Here is an 11,604-nt window from a genome sequence, read left to right on the forward strand (position 1 = left end):
CAATTTATCTCTAAACAGTGAGCTGTAAAACATAACATCGTGCTGAATCAAAGGAAACAGAGTCAAATTCCAAACCAATTTGATTTGCAACTTGGAATAAAAGCAACGTGTCTTGATTTAAATGTCAGGCCCACTGCTGAGTGATGATTTAATAACTTGTATGAGAGATTCTGTCACAGCAAATTCAACACTGGAATTGAGTGACTCACAGATAGAGTGTTAGAAATGATACAGAAGAGCACAAAAAGGAATAGGCTTATCTCAGGGCTCATCCAGAAGCTTTGCATAAAGCTAATTTGCAGTTAGAACCTCTTTTCTCCCCCTATCCTGCCACCGATCCTTCTCTTCACAGACACCCATGCATGGATATAGAGAAAATTTCTAGGTGTGATGTCATCTCCCTGCAGTATCTTCTAAGGACACAGACTTTTAAACAATTCTAGCATGGAAGTAGAGTCAGTGCATTTAATCTGAAGGCAAGGAAGCAGTTAGTTTGGTGTTTCCCAAGGGACTTTAAGGACGCATCTGGTCCTAATGTGATGTCTTTAGCCAGGTACTTAATCACTTTTCCGCATTTTAAGGGTTAAAGAGCTGAGACCTGGTGGAGTTAAAACATTTATTCAAATATTTATCTCGTCTCCTTACTCCCAGGGAATCAGTGCTTCCTCCTCAATACCTTGTGAGATCTCTCCCCTTGAGCTTCCCTTGCCTTCCAGGGGGTAACATACCAGAATGCTCAAGACTGACCATGCCTCAATCCCAGTCTGCCTCCCAGGTCAAGAAGGAACCATGCATGGCCGTTCTTAAGGGAGGAAATTCCATTCTGTTGGGCTAATCTTTTAGTCATGAAGATTTATTTTGAATAGAATTTAAAGTACAAATATCTGGTGTTTGTCTACATGAGGATTGCACAACCTAGACAATATCGACACTTTTTGGCCAGATCATTTTTTTGTTGTGGAGAACTGTTTTATGTATTGTTGGATGTGTAGCAGTGTCCCTGACCTCTGGTAACTCTCTCTGCCTATATCCTCCATTTGCCTCCAGTCTATTTGACACAGACCTTTCAGGTTAATATTTCCAGACAATACCTCTAACTTAGTGGTTCTCAATAGAAAGCAACCTCCCCTCACACCAGCGGGCATTTGGCAATGTCTGGTGACATTTTTGGTGTTCACAACTTGGTGGGGAGGAAGAATAAGTTGTTACAGACATATAGTGGGTAGAAGCCAGGGTGTTACAGTGTACAGGAAAACCGCCCCCTGCCCCCGCCCCCACACCAAATAAATGTCCAACTCAAAATGTCAATAGCGCCAAGGTTGAGAAACCTTGCTCTAGCATATCGTTCCCTACTCAGAAACTTTCCATTGTTTCACACTGCTTGTAGGAAAGATGACAGATTTAGTGCCCTCTCCTGATGTAGATTCAGTTTATGATTTTGTCAACTATAGCTCCTTTTTGGAAACAGCTCTGAATGTTATGCTTTCTCTGAAACATGTCATGTGCTTTCTCACTCACATAACTTTGCTCACGCCAACCACTCCCTCTGCCTAGAATGCCCACTTCCTACTACTAAAGCCAAGTTGAAATGTAGCATCTACAAAGGCTTACCTGAGCTCAAATTTTCCCAGCTGCAAATAATTCCTCCTTCCCTGGATATTCCTACAGTATTTTACACATATATCTCTTAAAGCACTTATCATATTCATACTACAATAGAAAATATGAACTGGAAGGGGCTTTTAGAATTCTCTTCAGTAAATCCTTCTACTAAAAGTAAAGGAAACTGAGGTCCAGAAAGGTGAAGTAGTTGGCTGAAGGCATTGTATATTCACGCAAGACTTGGTCTGTAGTAATTTGTGTTCTTGGTTTCATTCTCCTAGCATGGTTGAAATGGATAATCATGAACTTTGATTTAGGTCTGGCAGTCAAATTGCAATTCTGGCACTTATAAGTGGGCCAAGTCATTTACCTTTCTGAAACTCAGTTCCCTGAGCAGTAAATGGAAATAATCATGGCTGTTATGAGAACTAAATGAGATTGTGTATTAAAAATGCCTAGCATATAGTCGGTACTCAATACATGTTTGTCAGATGAAAATAAGGATCAATAGTAGTTTAAATACTGGGATTTAGGAATGGATGATGGTCCATAGGACTTCACTAAAAGGCAACAAGAGGCCAAATATGGCAACTCATTGCCACCTGCTCCCTACTTTTGCACCCTTCCATAGACGATTTCCTCAGTGGGCCATCAGACCAGCATGCAAGTTTTCTGTGGAGTAACTGAGTGCTGACAGTGGCTCTCCAAATGGTAAGGTAGTTCTTAAAAGGTCTGCTTTTTCTTTTTCTTTTACAGTGCCAATGATACAATCTCTTTTTTTCCTCCGGTAGATAACAGGTAGAGTTCTGGGGAGGGATGTGGATGGAACATATATTTCCCCTCTTTCTCCTTAATTTCCTTTATGACAGCAGTTTGGGACTTAGATGCCTTCAGAGGTCTAACAGGAATCTCTCTGAGAGGGAATTCACAAGGCACTTGGGGTGGCAATAGGAGCACTTTAGTGTTGGCTCCTAGCTCAGTGATACCTGGTTCTGACTTCAGTGAGGTTTATTGGGGCCTTTCTAGCCAGCTGTTCACTCTGGAGCTGACCACTCTGTCAGTTTTCTTCCTGCCTAGAGCTTTGGGGTAATGGCATGCTATGCATTCATTCTCTTCATTCAGAGAAATGAGTCTTTCCCTGATCCCATGGGGCATGTACCTAATAGAAATATCCTTGCTACTCAAATGAGGGGATGACCTGACAGACAGCTGAAGAAACAGAATGAGACTTCTGATGCCTTGTCTAGACTAGATTTGGAATAACCTGGGGACGATGAAGTTGCTTGACAATGGGCCCACCTCAGAGCTGGCTCCTGTCTGCTCTGCCAGGTGAGTACAGGAGATTTTTGTTGGAGGGGGTTAGAAGAGAAGCTCAGGTGAGTCTACTACAACTTGACTTAGGAGCCCCCCCCTCCTTAGGGCTTACAGGTCAAGGGCCCTGTAAGAGAAAAATGCTTTTGGGTGTGATGAAAAAAAACTGCAGAGGGCAGAGCACTGGATTGGGAGTAAAGACACTTGGTCTGGATTTCTGCCTCTACCTGTCTGCTTCTGAGAGAGTTCCCAGGGCTATCACTGGAGCCTCATATTATAGTTTGTGAAGTAGGTGCAATAAAGTCTGCAGTCTTCTTCCCAGTGATGGCAGAAGTTGAAGGTTTTCCAGTCTCTGGAGTTTTCACTCTGTGAATTCCAAAACATTGTTCAAACCTTCTTACTTTGTGTATGTGAAACAGGGAGTGTGTGTGTGCGTGAGAGTGTGTGTATGTTTGTGTGTGTGTGTCTAGGAGCAGGAGCAACAGGGAGGGCATATAGCTCTATAGGCTGCCTGTCTCTATATGGTATTCTTCAGTTTACTGTCTTCAGAGTCCACCATTGTTGTTCATGTTTAAACTACTTTGGAGATAGTTGAGCTCCTTTCTCAAAGGAGGCTTCTCTTTCAAATTTGCTGTTTCTGAGGTTTGTACTATTTTCATAGCTGCTGTAATTGGGCTTTCATCATGATTTTGGGTGGGACCACAGGAGTTCAGGAACTTTAGACTTCCCAGGTCTATTGGTAAAGTACTATTTCCTCTGAAGGACTGTAACACTTGACACTGGTCATAAGAGGGGATAAGGGATCCATTCACCCATTCAAGTAGAAAGGAAGGATACACGGTACTGTGAGAGCCTCTGATGAGGGAAGTTGACTTAGGAAGGTCAGAGAAAACTTCACTGAAGAATTAATGATTATGTTTAGTTCTGAGGAATTATTAAACATTGACTAAGTAAAGAAAGTAGTGGAAAGTATATGCGTACACGTGCACATGCAGTAAATATTTTAGGCAAAGGAAACAGAATGTGCATAAGCCTTAAGGTACAAGGGATCAGGGCACATTCCAGAAAGAAATAAAATACTATATTCGCTGGTTTTTCAACTTTAATTCAAAATTTAAGCCATAGTTTTAGGTGTAAAGGGTTGAAAATGCCAATGTACTCAGCTTTGAAGTACTGTTAGGCTAAATCACACGTACTGAAATGGTACCCACTGTGGATAGGGCACATGAAAGTATAATCACAAAAAGAAACAAATGCATCTGTACTATTGGGCCAACAATCTGGAAGAGAGGAAAGGGCAGATAAAAAAATGTGAAATGTAAATCTTTCTCCCAATATTTTGTCCAGCAGGTACATCTGTCTATGGAGTATACGGATACATTCCGGGAGGGCTACTTGGTTGAGGTGACATGAGCCCAATGGAGTGAATCAAGGGAGGGCTTCAAGCAGGTGCCAAGTTCTGGATAGTGTTCTGAGGAAGCTATAAATTGGTGAATAAGAGGAGAGAAGATGTTTCTGGCAGGAGAAACAGCATGAGACATGACTTGGTGGTAGACTATTTTATTTCTGAGATGGGAAATATGGGGATAAATTAGGCTGGCCTGAATGGGAAAGCAAAGCAGCCAAGTTTGGGCCCATCTTAGACTCTTTCTAGGACACACCAACTAATCAATTAAAAGCAGTAAAATTAAGGTTCACCAGGTAGTATGTGCAAATAAATAATTAGTTATTTGAATTTAGCCTTTAAAAAAATAAATTGTCATACAGATCAATCTTGACATCCTCCACTGACTGTAGTCAGGATTAACTTTCTTCAAGATTTAGATAGAGAGAGATAGGTGAAAGTTGCTGCCTATCTCTCTTCTCAGGGCCTCTCTGCAATTTTGTATCACTGGGACCCTACCATAATTTCTGGAGTCCTGTTTGCTTAAGCACTTTATTTTAGCAGTTAGTTACTTTGATACCTTGTAAAGTAATAGCTCTTATTTTTCTAGGCGTTAACATTTTCTGAAGGATGGCTGAAAAGTCACAAATCTTTCAGACAAAGGAACTTGTCTCTGATCGAATAGCAGGTGGTGGGGTGGATGTTTTTGAGCAGGTGACCTTTCCCATTACCTTTTAAAGAGAAAACTACCCACCTCAAAGCTTGGCTTTGATTCCAATGCATATTTCTTTCCTGGGTGTTGAAAGGCTAGGTTAGGATAGAGACATGATGTAAGAGGGAGTTGATTTTATTTTACCTGTCTAATCCCCTGATGATGCAGGCAGCCCATGTACAGTATTCTGTCACTGTGGTTAAAAGTGTGGAGTTTTGAAGTCATGATGAGGCAGCATTTGTATCTTTACTACTTGCCGGCTGTGTGGTTTTCAGTTGCCTCATCTTCTGTAGCTGTGTGTGCCTTAGTTGCTTCGTCCTTTGTAAAACAGGGTTAATAAGAGTACCTATCTCATATAATTACTGTAATGATCAATGAGGTATATGTTTAAAGAGCTTAGCATAATGCTTGACATCTTATCAAGTTGTTCTTGTCATCATTGTCATTAGCATTGCCACCCATACCACCCCCAGGCTCCTACTCTAACAAAAAAATAAAATCTTACAACCTCTTGCTAAGGCAAAGATCAGCAGTCAGCACAGAAGGAAAGAAGAAAATAGGAAGCCCAGGGGCATTCACTGTTTCCTATTCTCACCCTAACCATAGCATCCCAAAGAGAATGTATAAAAACTGTACTTTCTAGAATCATTTCTATAGTTCATTACCAAAGAGAAAATATGAAAAGACAACCCAATCCTCATTCTCTGTCCCTGTTCTCACAGGTACCTGTCGGCTTGGCTGGGCCTATTACTGTGCTGGAGGTGGAGCAGCTGCAGCCATGTTGATCTGCACCTGGCTCTCTTGCTTTGCTGGAAGAAACCCCAAGCCTGTCATATTGGTGGAGAGCATCATGAGGAATACCAATTCTTATGCTATGGAGCTTGACCATTGCCTCAAACCTTGAGCTTTGAAAGAAGATTGGAGAGGGTGGGAAAGGGGAGGAGGGAGCCCTGAAAAGAGGTACTAAGGATTAGGCCATTTGTCATCTAACTGTCATTAGTGTAGCCTAGTGTTTGCATGCTTTTTAAACTAATTGTCGTTCATTTTCACTTATCTTGAATCCAGTAGGTCACTGGCTGTTTATAAAATTCATCTAGTGGAAACATTCTCAGACATTTACCCAACTGGCAAGTCGTGCTAACCCGAAGACCCAAAGTACCCCTTTATGCAAAATAGGATCCAAAGCTAAGGCTGGGTAAGAATAGTTGTGCAGGGAGGGAGCACGAGATGGGCAGAGCTGGTTCCTACCACTCCATTCACACAGTTCATCAGTTCATTCCCAAGTATTTCTTGTCACCCCCAAACATCTCTGGAGTACTACTGCTCAATTTTTGTGTCGTTATCAGGAGTATACCTTGGCTCTTCCTTTTTTTCTTCTGCTTCCCCCTCCCCACCCCTTATGGGGAAGCTTCAGGGGAGCGGGGGAGGGTGATTCCCAGTGGTGAGGAAAACATTAATCAAGGATACTTGCATTTAGCCTGGAGCCCCTTCCTCATTATGCTTTAGAATATTCATAGGAGTTCAATTTGTATTCTGGCTGGGTGATGAGCAAAAAAAATATATAGTAGCAAATATTCTCTCATCCTTTAGAGATAAAGAAATGGTGTTCATCAAATATACTGAGAATAGACTAGCATTTGTGGGGCACTCAATAAATTTAAATTCATGGTGACAGTGACAAGGATGTTTCTGCTAGATACTTATTAAAATTTCTATCAGAGATCATTTTTATTGACTAGGAAATCCACAGTGGCCTTTTACCCCCTATAGTCACTCCTAATGTGACATAAGTTCATCTGCCTGTTTCAAAGACTGTTCATTAAATGATCTCTCCTCCATCTGGGGCGAGTTAGCCACAAAAGAACACAGCACTGATGTCACCTAGGGCTGATGTATTTTTAGGCCTGGACTCCATCCCATCTGTGCTCAAGGTTGATGGATGGTGTAGAAGAACTTGGTGTCTCCTGGGGGCAGACTTTGTCTCACTCCTCTCCCCCAGTTAATTCAGGCCAGCTCCATTGTTCCATAACTACAGCTATTGTTCTGTAACTACAGCTTTAGGGAATGGGGAGGGCCTGTGATTCAAAAGGCCAGCTCATCTGTTTCTATTCTTAATAATTCCAGCATGGTTTTGATACAGCCCTACCTAGAGGGATAGAAATAGAAAAAAACTGGCTTCATAAGTTATATGCTATCTCATGAGAGGTCAGAGTTCTTATATTGGCTTTACATAGGTAAGTGAATTTAAATGCTTCCTCCATCTATAGTTGACATATAGTTGACATATAAAGAATACGTCAAATATTTGAGAAAAGGCAGATAGCTCACTTCAGAAAAGGTAGTTGGATCAGGTGATCTCTCTTTTCAGGCTAGGCAACCTTCTGGAATTCTGTAGGATAGACTTTGTCAAAGTGAGCGTATAAGTCAGAATCCTGCCAAGAAACAGATGGTATTCTCAAGGAGTTTAGCTGAGATGAGCTTAGTGAAGGGACAATTTATGATGGTGTGTGCAGGGTTAAGGGAACTTACCAGTGATTGTGAGGCATAGAAAGACTATGAACAGTGAGGAGCTGTTATTATTATTACTCCTAACACTGAAAGGACAAAGGGAAGAAACTGTTATTGGCACCCAGTAAGTACTGCACATGTACAAGAGGGGCTGCCTCACAGGAGCTCTTGCTTCAGGTAGCGCAATGTAGTCTCTGCCCAAATGCAGTAAGGAGGGAGAGAGGGGAATGAACACCCATATCTCACTCTCTTTCCACTCTTTGATCTCCTGCCAGTGCCCATCATCAGCCAGACCCAGCCACATGGCAGCTGGCAAAGAAGCCTGTTGCAATAGCCCATTGAGGTCAGACTCCTTTGGCATACAGCATGGCAGGGAAGGTTGGAGAATGAAGCTTAGGGTTATGAGGGGCCAATGGAAAATAACATTTCAGTGAATGCTCTTAGCCACCAGACAATGCCATTGCCTTGTGCACTGCTTCCCAGGAAGTATATGCTTTGCTTTCCTCCATGGCCCAGAAGCTTAAACACACTGTGAAGTAATTGGACCCTGGAAAGGAGACTGAAGAGGAAGGGGTTAATTTGAAAGAACACTTTAAATAACTATCACCTTGGAGGAGTTAGTTGCAGGTGAAGTAAGTTGGAATGTTTTCTCCTCTTTTCCAATGAAAGGAAACTGGATTTAAAAGACACATTTTTTTTTTTTTTTTCTGTGAAGAAACCAGGTCTGCAGGGGCTTATATTCAAAGAAGGATCTAGCCCCATGTTCAATTCGAATTAAAATTCCTCCTTGCCTATGTCTGGTTTCTTTCCTGCCAGGCCTTGTTTTTACATAGATGCCTGACAAGACTTGGTTCTTTTCCCCATGGCCTGGAGCAAACTTTTAGAACCTAAATCTGTGTCTTAGGCTGCTATTGTACAGAAAGGAAGGAGAGCCCATGGGTCAGGTGGAGGCTGAATGAATGAGGTGAGAACCTAAGAGACTCTGCAGTTTGTCCCATGCCTAGCTGGCTGCCATGTTCCTTACCTGGCCATGCAGGCCGAGTGCCTAACTATGGGCCCTTTCTGACCCTGAACCACTTAGATCTTGGGGAGGGGGTGAGAGGTAGGAGGTGATTCATCTAGGCTAACTCACAGTCCATTTAATATTTCATAAGAGCCCATTTTGCAAGATACTCCTTTCAGAAAATAATCTCAGATGGGCAACAACTTCCCAATTGGCATGCTTTTGTGTCTAGAGGATTGAAATTTCTACACTTGGGCTAGCAAGTGTTAAGTCACTAGGGTATGTCTTCAGTGGTGCTGTCTCTCTAATGTCACACTTCATTACCTCTGCTCTCAGAGGAGTAGCTGCCTTCGTTCACTTACAGCTGCTAGTGACTTCCAGGCAGTGGGTTCTGCTTTGCGGGAGTGAGCGTGTGACCTGAGCCAAGATGGAAAGGTTCTGGTCTCTGGGAAAGGAGTTCTGGCTTATGCAAAAGTAGATGGCAATATGAAGTCTTGGCTGGATGAGGGAAAACCCTGTGAGGATGAGGGAATGAGGAAGCTTCTGGGAAGCAGAGGCTTTATAAATTTGTCAAACAAATTGTACTAAGGAAAGTTCTAGCTCCTTCAATATGTGATGGGGACACTTTCTTCTGAGTCTGGCCTTCACTCTCTGTAGAAACATTCATATTAATTTAAAGTAGTTTCAAGATGGTATTTGGTCCCTAGGAAGCCTGGTGATGGGAAAAATGGAACTTTCAAGAAAACTAATACTGAATATATTTTGTAAAGGATGGAAGGCATCCTACTTGGTGGCTTGAGGGGAAAGGTGTGCTATTTCTAGAACTCACAATCAATCTCCAGCCATACCCAGTAAAGCTTTCTTAGTAGACAGCACTCAGGGCTCTTCCAAAGAATCATAGCTACCTTGTGTCCTTGGTTAAAGAGCATTTTCTGAGCTGCAGTGGGGCTGGAGTTGAAAGATACTTATTACTGGCCTCTCTCTCAGATGTAGAGAAATGCATTTTAAGCTTCATTTTTTCATCTGCTTCTGAGATTTGGCTCTCCCAGGGAGATCTCCCAGATCTCTTCTTTAAACTCGTCAAACCCCCACTGAGTCCTCAAAGCTAACAGCAAATAAACAGTTGCTATGTGCGCACACAAATAATTTAGATTTTCATTATACAGAGCTGCTGATATGTTAGGAGGCAGAAGTAGGGGGAGACAAAATGCTAGGTTTTGATGGCAGTGCCGTATTCTTCTCCTTCCTCCCCCTCCAGAAATGAGGCCCAGAGAACAGTACTTGGGAGTCGGGGGTAGCGGGGGTGGGGGGTATCAGGGCCAGCCAGCATCCACATTGGCAGGACCCTGATGTTGGCTCCCTTTCATGTAGTGTCTCTGCTACATGAAGGAGACATTAGAAGAGGTGGTAGAAATTACATATGAGAATCAAAGCTGGTAGAAAGTTCAAGAGGGAAAAAAGGTAAATAAAGAGGTAAATATCAGAACCAGTCCAGAGAAACAGTGTCTCCTCCCACTGTGGCTTATTAGAATTTCATTTGGGACACTTCGACTTTCTTTCGAAGATATCTCAGTATCTTCTGCACTAAAACATTGCCCTCCTAGGCAACATGGTAAAGTGAAGTCTGTCCAGGATTTGGAGTCGGACAAATCAAGGTTTGAATCTCAGCTCAAACATTTATTAGCTGTGTATCCTTGGGCAACGCAGTTAACTGAGCTTACTAACATTCTAAGATAACACTGGCTATTGACTCCACAATTCTCAGCAACTATAGAAGGAGTTAATCATTCGGTGGCCCCATTAATTTTAATTTGCATTGATTATTCTAACGTAGTGATTTTTAATCCTGGTGAACATTAGAATCTCCTGGGAAGCTTTTAAAAAATTTTGATGCTTTTGTCCATCCCAGTTCAACTGAGTCAGAATCTGTAGATGCCACTACACCATACCACCCTCTCTTTATTTTTGCTATCATCTACTGACCTCCTGGTCTTCCCTCATTCATAAGGACTTTAGCACCTGGCCCAGTCTCTTCTCTATTTTTATTTCTTTCATACTTTTAGAAATTTCAACATCATGTGAACCACTCTTCCAATTTATTGGCCTCAAAACTCTTTGACTTCTTTACCTCCAATAATATATTTTTTTCTACCCAACCTTTGTAGCTCCCACTCTTGACATCAACAATAAACACACAATCACTAAAGTTCTGATGTCAAATCTCCCATTCCTGACCAACACTTCTTATTCTTTCATCTCATGTTTTTTAACATCCCCACTCTACCAACTATTTGACCCCATCCTAGTTACACAACTAGAGTCCCTAGTTTATCACTGTAATCACCCCTTGCATAAATGTTCCACTCTTTTCCCCTCTTTAATTCTGCCATATATTTATCAAAAAAAACCCACAAAACCCCTAGCCCTGGTTAAATGTAATAATTTCCCTGCTCGATGCTTGCACCAAGTTCTCAACTATTTAGAGAGAAAAACTAGCTACCTTTGCACCTTTTCCTTGTCTATTCTCACCCCCTTGGTGAGTTCATTCAATCTCATGACTTTACATGTTATCTATACCTTTGCTACACAAAGGGTGGGCTATGGTCCAAAAGTGTCAGTATCACATTGAGAATGTAGAAATTTAGAATCTTGACTCCACTCCAGACCTACTGAATCAGAATCTGCATTTTAACAAGATCCTTAAGTGATTCATTTGCATTGAAGTTTGAGAGGCACTGATCTGCATCAATGGTTATCATCTTTGATTGCAAACCAGAATCAGCTATGATTTTCTAGTGTCAATATCTACTTTCAGAAGCTCTAATTTAATTGGTCTAGGGTAGGGCCTGGATATATATAAATTTTTTTTTTTTTTTTTGTAGAAAGGCCATAGGTTAGACTTTATTATGCTAATTCAAAATAAAATTAAAGATGTCTAAGGAAACAGAGTTGATCCCTCACCTGAGAATGACGAAGTAAGAGAGTGCTGCAGAAATAATCTATAAAGCAGCACACCAACATGGCACATGTATACATATGTAACAAACCTGCACGTTGTGCTCATGTACCCTAGAACTTAAAGTA

This window comes from Hylobates moloch, unplaced genomic scaffold (assembly GCF_009828535.3).
Source record: "Hylobates moloch isolate HMO894 unplaced genomic scaffold, HMol_V3 SCAFFOLD_7, whole genome shotgun sequence".
Classification (NCBI taxonomy): domain Eukaryota; kingdom Metazoa; phylum Chordata; class Mammalia; order Primates; family Hylobatidae; genus Hylobates; species Hylobates moloch.